The following is a 12500-nucleotide window of genomic DNA, read 5'->3' as shown; positions in this document are numbered from 1 at the left end:
CAATGAAAATGCTATTCCTACTTTGTTCCCAAGTTATTCCAAACATTTGGGCCCCCATGGTGCATCGAAGAGAATCTCCAGCTTCTAAGAGGCAAAGAATGGAGGAGTCTTCATTTACGCCTTGAACTGAGAATAGTATTTTGGAAGCCACAGATTATGAGAGAAAAATTAGGTTTAACAGCTTGCAAGAACTTTCAAGTAAGCTTAAACTTGATCATTATTGGAGGGTTGTTCACAAAGACCAGTCTCTTTTAATATCACGTATTTCATTATTGCCAACTCCTAAAATGCTCATTTCGGTGTTAGTAAATGAGAATAAATCTGTTCAGGTTTATATCGAGGATGTGCCCTTACGGAAATTACATGATTATGTTATGCCATCCCATGTTCAGGATACAAATACACTGGAAACATTATTAACTGAACTGAGAAAACTAGACAAGTAAAATAACTTTTATGAACCCAGTTACAATCATTCAGTTTGTCTTGACATTTCTGACTCCTATACAGAATCAGTCTTTCAAGTATTTAATGACTTCGCAATTCATCTGTGAACAATTACGTTTAATGACAATGAGTAACATGAATATTCGACGGATACTTTAATTTCTTCATCTTCATTGTACACTATATCACCTCGTGGGTACAGATTCGTTAGGGATAGAAAATGGCTTATTTTACCAAGTCTGTCAACGATCAATCGTATTTTCTTGACAAAGCAACTCAGTCCTGAAACTGAACAGCACGATGGAACTTTCCTTGTGTACATTAGTCAAAAATCCAAATCATTACAAGACAAGGACAAAACAGTAATATTAATGATAGATGAGATTCATTTGAAGCCGCTTTTTGATTATAAGGGTGGGTCTGTTGTTGAGTCAGCATTTGATAGCAATGAAGCAGCTACTAGTGCATATGCTTTTATGATAAACACAGTTTCATCGAAATTTCGTGACGTTGTCCACATTGTTCCTGTGAAGTACATGAAAGCTGAAACCCTACATAATATAAATAAAGTCATTACAGGTTTGGAAAAAATTGGATTGAAAATACTCGCCGTCATTACGGACAATAATGCTATAAATGGAAAAACAATGTCATTTTTTGCAACCCCCCCAAAGTTGTCTGTAATGTACCACTATCCTGCTGCCAAAGGCAGGCCTCTATTTTTCATTTTTGACACCGTGCATTTGCTAAAGTGCTTCAGAAATAACTGGCTCGGTCAAAAAGATGAATGCAAAACAATGGTTTTCCCAAAGTTTCCATCCAATGGAATAAATAATGAAATAAATGTACTTTTTACCCCATGGAAGTCACTAGAAAATTTGTACATGGTAGAGTCTGATTTACTTTTAAAGCAGTCTTTTACGTTGACAATTAAAGCTTTGCGGCCATCCTCACTTGAAAAGCAAAATGTTAATTTAGTTCTGAAAAATTTCAATGAATATGTAATTCAAGCCATGCAAAATCTTGGGAAAGAGAAAAGATTGTCTAATTATCAGAGTACAGTATCTTTTATAGAAATTTTCACAACCTGGTGGTCCATTGTGAATATGAAATCAATATCTAAAGGAAAAAGAATAAATAATGAATATTGCACTCCTCTCTTGTGACGAAAACGATAAGAAATATGATTTCCTTATGAAATTCCTGGACTGGTTAGTAAAATGGGAGGGAATTCCGGGAGGAAAACTGACAAAAGAAACATTCACTGCCTTAAAGCATACTAGGTATGCAATTACAGCAATAGCAAAATACTGTAGAGATGAGCTTAATATGCTATATACTGTATTCTTCCTGGAAAGTTTCAGACTGACAATCTGGAAGCTCGGTTTAGTGAATATCGTCAGCTTGCTGGTGGTTACTATAATATATCTGTTAGACAAATTTTTGAATGTGAAAACAAGATTAGGAGAATTTCTGTTATGAATATGGCTTTACCTTTTTCATGGAAAAGGGTAGTACAGAAAGATTTTGAAGAGACATGTTGGGAGACAATGAATGTTGTCGAAAGTGAAGGTCATTGTAAGGTTGATATTAATGTGAGAGCTCAAGATATTGAAGCATGCAATAATGTTCTCCCCGTGATATTTTATCTGGCAGGTTATTGCTGATACAGTGTCAATAAAAAAAATGAAATGCAAATCTTGCCTAGACTTTTTGACAAGAGGTGATATTGTCAATGAGAGTCAGTTGCAAGCTGAGAATTATGATTATGTGGAAGGGATCAGTAAAGGAGCGTTGCTTCTGCCTGACACTGCAGCTGTAAATATTGTGAGGTACAATTGCATTGTAGTTAACAAGTTTTCTGACTGCAGCATTCAAAAGCACAACAAACCAACGACAGCTTGTGATGAACATCACACTCAATGTTCTGAGTCAAGAAGAAGGCCATTTGCTATTTGATATCTGTGAAAATGATCACACATCAGGAAAAATAGAACAGATGATTGTCTGGGCTTCCACAAATTCTCTCTTGAATAACTTTTGCCGGAGAGAAAATGACTCTATCGAACCCAAAAAGTCTGATGGAGGTTCAGGAAAAAGAAGGAAACTTACAACTCTAGTAAAGTGGTAATGTATGAATATGCACTGCAGACTAGACCTACTGGGGAACTGCAGTATAAAAATTAAAAATGCACCATGCTATCTACCTCTTGGGTGGTTTGGAAACGTTAGCCATAGATATAATGTGCTGTAACAAATTGCTTTTTCACTTTCTACCTCACTCTTCTGCACAAGTACATACATACCACTATATATATATATATATATATATATATATATATATATATATATATATATATATATATATATATATATATATATATATATATATATATATACATATATATATATATATATATATATATATATATATATATATATATATATATATATATATATATATATATATATATATATATATATATATATATATATAATTTTTGTAAATATGAAGGGAAAACATTTGGAAGGAAATACATGGTCTTGAATCTGGGACCGTGCTTGAATGTGTGGTTAGGTAGGAGAGTGTTTAAGCCTACTCAGGTCGGCGAGCACCCAGCATGAACAGGCCATCTTCTCCCTGTGGCCATGAATCATGCCCTTGGCCACGCCCCTTGCAGCAGGTTGCGGTATAGAGTATATATATATAATAAGAAAGATATTTCCATGTCTTATGTATATGTCGTAGCTGGGTGTTTCAGGGAGCCTTTTGTTAAGAATTCTATACTCATCATCTTGTTTTATTATGAGTAATTATGTTCTTGCATACCGAATGCACTCTATCTTTCTCTCTTTATGTTAGAGTTTAGGGAATGTTTCAATATTTTAAACGAATAGAAAATCCAGTGTTGTGTAATTCTTTTTCATTTCTTTTATTGAAAATGTATATGTTTATAGCTACCTATCAAGAGAGGATGGGCAGACCTTTGCCTTGGGTAAAAACATAAAATTTCGAAGATTAGGAAAAGGAATGAGGCTAGTTGAGTAGGGGAAAGGGAGGAGGACTTTTTCTTGATTCGTCGCAACCAACAGGTACAGGACGATTGTATATCTGAGAAAATAGCAAGACCTGAAAACAAATGAATACGTGAGTGGTTGAGCGAAACTCTTCAATATCTGAGAGAGAGCTAAGATTAGGTTCGTTGTTGGGGGAAAATAGACTGAAAAGGTTTTGTGGATAACCGTGTGGGCTGGAGATATTGAAGGAAAAGCTTTCAGATGTCCTTGACAGGGCTCTCGTCGAAACGTCTGACGAATGAAGATATGTCTGGAAAATAGGGAATTGCTTGCTTCAGGTGGAAATAGCTCGAATAATTCTTGACTGTTTTTCTCAGTAATTCTGCTTCCAGGTTATTTCTGCAGAATGCAAAATCTCATATCTAGTCGAGTGCTGGTTTTACGATAATCTATTAATAAAACTATTAATGATATCTTGTAATGTAAACTGTTTTGCTCAAAATTTTCCATTACCTTCGTATCGTTTTGAATAGATTTTAAAAATTTTCAACTTTTAAAACATTATTAATAGGATCCATTTTAAATGCTTATTTAAATTAAAGAGAATAATTACAAAAAAGTCCATTGCCCATAGTTGATGCAACTCATTTTATAACGATTTAAGATTCTGGTAATCAAGACACCTTATTATCCTAATTGGACAAATAATCTTGAAATATGCTGAGACATTTCCAGTGTTTACATGAAGGGAAATTATCCGATTAATAAAGCTGATTCTGGTTATTTTCTAGTTAATTATGAAGAGATATACTTGTTATCGTTAAAGTACACTAGGTTATTAAAATTAATGACATTAGACATCTCACTTAGAGAAATATAATGGAGAATGGTAATTAACTGAAAATAGCTTAATTCTTGACAAGTTATTAATGCAATCAACTTTGTAGCTTCGAAGAATGATACAAACAATAATCAAGTGCCCCTTTCCAGTACGACCTTGATTAAAACTTTTCTAGCTAATTACTACGTATATTTACTTTATTGTTTGATGATGGAATCTTGTTGGAAATCAGTATATTTCAGGTCATTTTAACTTAGCTTTTACTGTAGGTAACTAAAAATATGATTAACTAAACATGAACACGTGTAAATTTTACTTAATGAAGGTTTTGCTTCCACGGCATATATTTCTTCAAAAGCTATTACTTAAAGTAGTATTACTTTTAAAAAAGGTTTCAGGTCCTTACTAATTACTGTAACCAAACCGTTGCTTTCATACACATGATGTACGAAAATATGCATTATTATATTCATCTATTTATTGTTAATTAATTCAATATTTTTTATTACTAGCATGTGCATTTTATAAAAAAAATGGATGACAGGATCAACAAGTGAACACTAACGTGACACTACACACAGGATTTTGTCAACGCAAGCTCATTCCTACGCATTCGCTGAGAAATTGGAGAAAAATATGTATGGCAGAAAGAAGAAACATTTTAGTAATATAACGTGGGGAGAAAGAGAAATTGGTTTGTTATTTGGCTGAACTCGATCAGATCGAAAAAACAGATTAAATTTACTTTAGAAGATGAGAAAGAAGGGACAATCCTCTTTCCGGACGTTAAACTCACAATGCAAGGTAGCAAAATAAAGTGTAGTATACACAGAAAAGACACATGAAAACATCTACATACACATGTATTCAAGCCACACAAAGGATATTAAGGCAGGGATGATGATAGGGTTGATTATTAGAGCCTACAGGGTTTGCAGTCCACCTTATGTAGACCAGAAGCTTGAGTATCAATGTGCTTCTTTTAAAGAACTGGGAAAGCCGACCTCACTGGTAGGGGAGGGTGCATAGTAGGGCTAGGAAATACTACTATGAGGAAAGGCGCTAAGACAAAAAAATGGAACAAGCAAGAAAAATGAATAGTCATTCCAAACAATAACGTTACTAACGATTTAAACAAGAAAATGAAAAGTATTAGGTTAATCGGGAATTAAAAAAAAAACAACATTAAGAATAAGGTAAACAGAAATAACATACTCACAGAAAAGGGAAGAGAAGAGGGGATGGGTCTATCTAGTACCTTCTGACAATTGTGATAAATTATATTTTGGTCAGAGCAGCAATCGTCCAAGGAGAGACCAAGGAGAGAACATCGCCATTACAACGAAGCCTCTGCGCTGACCAATCACGGCTAGAATTATAACAATATCAACTGGAAAACTGCAGATTTTATATATTACAACAAGAATAAAACGTCGAGGGTGATCGTAGAGAACGCCTTAATCAATGAAAAGCAACATTGGGAATAATTTTCAGGGCAAGATTATTCGTGAGATAACATACCAGAATTTTAAGAACATAAACAAAAAGATGAACAGGGGATAATTCCAAAAAACGAGGGATTAAGCATATGGCTACTGAGATCAAGAAGACTGCAGAAATGAGCAGGAGCTGAAGATCAACGGCCAGGTCATCCGAGAGATTAGAAACACAAAACAACAAATGTTAGGTGGAGCACATACATATGTGCCCAAGTGTATCTGTTATCTCCTCTGTGCATCGGTACCTGAAGAAGACTGTATGTCTTCAAAAGCTTGTACTTCGTAAGAAAAGTTTGACCGATTAAAAAAAAAAAAAAAAAACACACACAGTCCAATCCACATCACAAAAGCTGATAAGTCGAATAGTATTGTAATATTTTATATAAAGCTACTACATATCACGCATGCAGACCTTACTGGATGATTATACGGCTTACAAAAAACTAAAAAAATCCCCTTGATCAAGATATAAATGATTTCAATAGCACAGTGAAAAAAAATCCTTAAAGATAAATAAGAATTAATAGGTCAGTTGTCAGTAAATTTTCCTTTGTTACCTTACTTGTACGGATTAGTAAAAACACAGAAAGAAAATTACCCTATTCGGCCTATTATCATTACTGTTGGCTATATATCATATAACATTTCAAAATATATTACCCAGCTCTTGTCCCCGTTACTTGGAACTATCTCCGATTCTCACATAATTCGCTAGATTTAGTTGATAACTTAAACAAAATAACTTTTTGCCCCACTGATAGATTTGTTAGTTTTGATGTTTGTTCCCTTCTTGCTAAAGTTCCTATAGATTCTATTTTAGAGTATCTGAGTAATGAACTGATCCATCATGAATTACCTCTACCTGTAAGGCATATTATTTCACTCACTAGGTTGTGCATTTGTGATTGTAAGTTTATATTTAGTGGTGAATTCTACCAACAAATATCTGGTATGGCAATGGGCAACCCTTTATCCCCACTCCTCTCAAACTTGTACATGAATTTTTTTGGAAAACGATATTTACCTAATATCGTTTATATCCCTTTAAAGTTGTATAAATATGTTGACAGTATTTTAGCTGTTTTGCCTCCTGGTATTGATGTAAATGATTTACTCTCTAATTTGAATAACCAGGTACCATCCATTAAATTTGCTTTAGTAGTAGAAAAAGACAACTGCTTTCGTTTCTTAGATGTTTTAATAAATACATAGAGAACCATTTCGATGGAAATTCCGTATTTATAGGAAACCAACCAACAACTAAACTTATGTCCACTTCTGTTCAGGCCACCACCTTAATATCAAGATATCAATTTTTTTCTTCTATTTTTTACGAGTATTGTGCATTGTCTGTCTCCAGTATTTAGACAAAGAAATCGAATACATAAGAAATATAGGGACAGGTTTATGTTACCCTTCACATATATATACTAGATATTTGTTAAAATAAAACCCACAAAAATTTTTATAGTGAAAGTAACATGGAGAAAGAAACCACTAAAAATATTCTTAGCTTGTCAAATCTCACTGATTTTGAAACCATAAAGTCATTGTTATTGCAAAATTCTTTTAATGTCAACCTGGTTTTTCCTGAAATAACACACTAAAAGGAATGGTAATAAAATATAGCACTAAAGAAAACAACGAAATGATATATAAAATTTATGCTTGATCTGCTCTTTGTTTTATATAGGTCAATCCAGTAAATATTTAGAAGTGAGAATTAAACAGCATAAGTATTCTGTCAAAACTGGGCAAGCATCCAATGCAATATTCATTAATTTAAGTGAAAACTCTCACAGGATAAATTGACTGACAGTTCAGTGATAGACAGATTGAAAGATTCTCTTCAAAAAATATTTTAGAATCTGCTGTTATACAGCTTACATCCATATGTAATCTTAACCTTAGCCATAGCATGTGTCATTTGGACCCCTGTATTAGTAAAATGTTCAAGAATGACCTTAAAGATATTTTATATGCATTTGTATGTTTGATAAGTTTTTAAAATATTCATTTTGCAAAAATTTTTATTATTTACCAAAAGAAAAATATGTTAAGTGTTGTACTTTTATAAACATATGTAATCAGTTTATTCATTCCAAGGTCATTTTTGGTGGTCAGTCTCTTCCCATGTATAATCCTTTAATTGACAGCTCCCTGTTTCCGAGCTAGTTGGGCCTAAACTTTTGTAAAACTTCTCAAATATTTACCTTTGTTTTGGTAGGTCCACTAATTCTTCAGCTGTGTTGTATTCCAGGTGCACCTGTTCATTTATATTCCCCATCCTCATGGATACCTGTATGTCACCTGTCAATTATACAAGCTTTATTGTAACCTTGCTTTTATATTTCTCATCAGTCTGCTAGTAAGGGACAGTGTGTTGAAAGGCCTAGCAACCGCTTCATCATTTCACTTTTCCTTTGTGGCATTTGCCTTTATTTATATATTCATCATGTTCCATATTTTTGTAATTAAATTTTATATATATATATATATATATATATATATATATATATATATATATATATATATATATATATATATATATATATATATATATGTATATATATATATATATATATATAAATTTCTGACTCACGTCAGGATCGAACCTAGGTCTCTCAGGTGGAAAGCTTAGGGCGTTACCCACTGGGCCATACAAGTCTAAAAGAAGTTGGAACACTGAGAGCAACTGCATAATATGAGTACCTGGGCAAGCTAACTGCTTGCATACCAGCAGTTTTCCCAACTTCCTGACTCAGCAATGACCCAATAGACAACATTTCATTCTGAATTATCCCTTCTGAGTGAATAAGATAGAAATCATCAACACACAATCACGTGTGGAACAGAAATAAATTCCTGATCACGTCTATTGGGTCATTGCTGAGTTTGGGAAGTTGGGAAAACTGCTGGCATTCATAAAGCAGTTAGCTTGCCCAGGTAATTCCATGGGTGCAGTTGCTCTCAGGTTCCAACTTTTTTAGACTTGTATGGCCCAGTGGGTAACGCCCTTTGCTTTCCACCTGAGAGACCTGTTCGATCCCGACGTGAGTCAGAAATTTATTTCTGTTCCACACGTGATTGTGTGTTGATGATTTCTATCTTATTCACCAGAAGGGATAACCGAATGAAATGTTGTCTATTGGGTCATTGCTGAGTCGGGAAGTTGGGGAAAACTCGCTGGTATGCAAGCAGTTAGCTTGCCCAGGTAATTCCTTGGGTGCAGTTGCTCTCAGGTTCCAACTTCTTTTAGACTTGTATGGCCCAGTGGTAGCGCCCTTGCTTTCCACCTGAGAGACCTGGGTTCGATCCCGACGTGAGTCAGAAATTTATTTCTGTTCCACACGTGATTGTGTGTTGATGATTTCTATCTTATTCACTCAGAAGGATAATTCAGAATGAAATGTTGTCTATTGGGTCATTGCTGAGTCGGGAAGTTGGGGAAAACTGGAAACAAGCAGTTAGCTTGCCCAGGTAATTCCTGCAGGTGCAGTTGCTCCTCAGGTTCCAACTTCTTTTAGACTTGTATGGCCCAGTGGGTAACGCCCTTGCTTTCCACCTGAGAGACCTGGGTTCGATCCCGACGTGAGTCAGAAATTTATTTCTGTTCCACACGTGATTGTGTGTTGATGATTTCTATATATATATATATATATATATATATATATATATATATATATATATATATATATACACATATATATGTGTGTGTGTGTGTGTGTGTGTGTGTATGTGTGTATGTGTATGTGTTATCGCCCACCAATGCCTTGGACAGGGACACTTACCTTGGGATAATTACAAGTTTTTTGGTAGCTCTGGCCTTACGTTCTCCCTCCCCAAGGCGTCTTATGTCTCTCTCTCTCTCTCTCTCTCTCTCTCTCTCTCTCTCTCTCTCTCTCTCTCTAAAACCTTTTCCTATTTCCAAGGTGTGTAAATCAAAACCTAGCTTGCAAAAGTAAAGTTTATTATACAAATATAACAACAAGTCATGTAAAATGAAATCAAGTGTGCTAGATAATAAATCCCCTTAAGCCACGCCCCAAAAGCAACAGTGGCAAGAAAACATAATGTGTGGGGATTAAGTCCCACCTCCCACCAAGTCTCCAATACAGCCTACATTACTTTTGTGTCTGTTATCCCTTAACTCTTAACATCAATTCTGCTCCCAGTTCCATTTCCCATATAGGTGGCTATGTGCTATGACTGATTATGCTTTCGGCCCTCTTCGAAACATCTGTAAGGAACGGAATCATCTCCATTAAAAAACAGAATTCACCCAAAATAACACACCAAAAGTACATGACATAAATATTAAAGGATGACAAGGAAACAACCACGGCAAAAAATAATCTTGTCTGTGTTAAACACTTGGAAAGGTTAGTAATTTTCAAAGTTCAGTACTCACTCATTCAGCAAAAATAGAATCCAGACTCCAAAGTGCTCCAGTATATCTAACTGCACTGACTTTTCACAAAGGAATGAGTAACTCTCCACAAGAGCCCTTCGCACTTAGTAATTTTCACAATGCACAAACTAATACACACTTCTATTTAACACACCTAGAATTCCGATTAAAATCAGGTAAAATGTTCTTGAAGGTTCCATGCTGACAGGTGACACTGTATCTGAGGCCCTCCAGACCAGTTTCAGGTCACAGGTAGTCAGTAACACAGGTGGTCAGTGCTGAATCCGAAAGGTGACTGTACAATTGAATGCTGAATTATCAAACACCCAAGACACGTAACTTCCACCTGCAAAACGGATGAATATTGCAAAAGTTCGTATGTCGCAAGCACATGCCCAAATTCCCAAGTACACAAGTGCACATCTGGCAACAGCTTCTTCCCGTGAAAAGTGATAATAGGAAGTCATTGCCCTGCCTGTTCATGCATATGGTTGAAGATGTTATTTGATATAATAAAGAAAATAAACACATTCCCTCTTTGAGTGTGGTGTTAAAATGGTCCTACGCACTGTCCTATGTCATCTATTACATGATCACCAACATTTTGTCGGGGGAACAACACGATGTTCACTGTGCTGTTTAACTTTTGTGGGTGAAGCCTATTTACTCAGGAAACACGCAGGTCTGATATAGCAATATCATTCATTCACCGTCTAGCATTCAAGGTTAAAACTACCAAGACCTGTTCAAAGGAACCATCTAAGATTGACCAGTACATGCATGGCATGAGAATGAAACCCTCGAGGCTCTCTCTTTCTTTCTATCTCTCTCTCTCTCTCTGCTTAGGTGAACAAATGTGAATTTCCTCATTAATTCGTTCGTTTCTTCTCCATTTTAACCTTTGGAATTCGTTACAGTGACTGATTCGTGGCGTTACGGTGACGTACTTCGTTATACATTCGGTTTAATGGGAAATTTTTTCACAATTTTGAAAACCAATTACGTTCAAAGGTAGATTAAACTAAAATGTTACTTATGAATAACGTGTTTTTTTTAGTGATGGGAAAACCTTAAAAGAAGTTAGTAAAGTAGTAAGGCCCTATGACAGAAAACTAAACTATGGAGAATTCAGAAATGTGGAGATGATATTATACTAACAAATATTTCAGAAATACCGAAGCAATTTAAATCCTAAATACAAATTCAGAGCCATACGTTAAAAAGACAGATTATATATATAAAAACGAGGATTACGAGTATTGTATGTGTATGTGTGTATTAGGTAGATTTATTTCTGTTAGTTACAGTTAGTAAGTGACATGTGTTTTTGAGCAATTCAGCTCAGTTCAGCACATTGCAGCACATAGGTGAATGCCTGGTGGTCTGCAGAGCTCAACACGAAGTGCCCGCACAAAAGTCACCTTGGATACAGCACTGGGGACGTAAGTACCCGTCAGCATTTCGTCTTGAACATTCTAGAAGCTCTGTCTGGTTAGAACCTGAATATAGGTGTGTCGTGGAGGTGTTCATACGTTTGTGTGTAATAAGGAGCGGCTTGTAGGGTAAGTGTTGAGAGCTTTTGTGAAAAGCCACACATTCGATTTGGAGGAGCCAAGTAAGAAGGACTCTCTGGGACCAAATTCCCTGCTGTGAAGGTGAGTGTTAAAGACAAATAATAACTTCACATTTTAGTGGCCTGTCGTTTTGTTATAATTTCTAATCACTTATTTTATGATGTAGAGTGTCATATAATAAGTCTAATGAGAGATGATTTCTCTCTACAGATGTTTCATGCAAGTACTTATGGATAGTCATGCATCGCCATGCATGCTCATAAGTGTCATGTGTAGACACCTACATGGCCACTATAGGATGTAGCCACTTAAGTGAACTGGAGACAAAAGACACATAATTAAATGGTGACTAATTAGTGATTAGGGGTTTGAAATAGGAAATATCCCACTTATAATTTTGGTGACTGATAAAATGTTTCGGGAAGACATTCATTTACCTTTTTCCTTTTCTTTTCAGGATTTTGCCTATTTACCATGTTTAACATGTCATATGCTAGATTTACAGAATAAACTATTTTCGAAGAACGCGGTTTGATATATGCACACTAGATGTAGGTTAATTAATATTCGAGAGAGAGAGAGAGAGAGAGAGAGAGAGAGAGAGAGAGAGAGAGAGAGAGAGAGAGAGAGAGAGAGGACAGCCGTTTGCCCACGTCTACCGACATTTCCAGGTAAGTCGGTTATTTTCCATAACAGATGAACTCAATTTC

The 12500-nt window shown here is 35.3% G+C and overlaps 1 pseudogene; it reads left to right on the top strand.

Moving 5' to 3' along the window:
* LOC136840785 (zinc finger MYM-type protein 1-like) overlaps window positions 1–5665 on the top strand; it is an 18177-nt pseudogene extending 12512 nt beyond the window's left edge.
* Window positions 5666–12500: the final 6835 nt, after the last annotated feature.

Source organism: Macrobrachium rosenbergii, chromosome 1 (assembly GCF_040412425.1).
Source record: "Macrobrachium rosenbergii isolate ZJJX-2024 chromosome 1, ASM4041242v1, whole genome shotgun sequence".
Taxonomy (NCBI): Eukaryota; Metazoa; Arthropoda; class Malacostraca; order Decapoda; family Palaemonidae; genus Macrobrachium; species Macrobrachium rosenbergii.
Note: the sequence above shows the minus strand (reverse complement) of the source record. Positions and strands in the feature narration are given on the sequence as shown.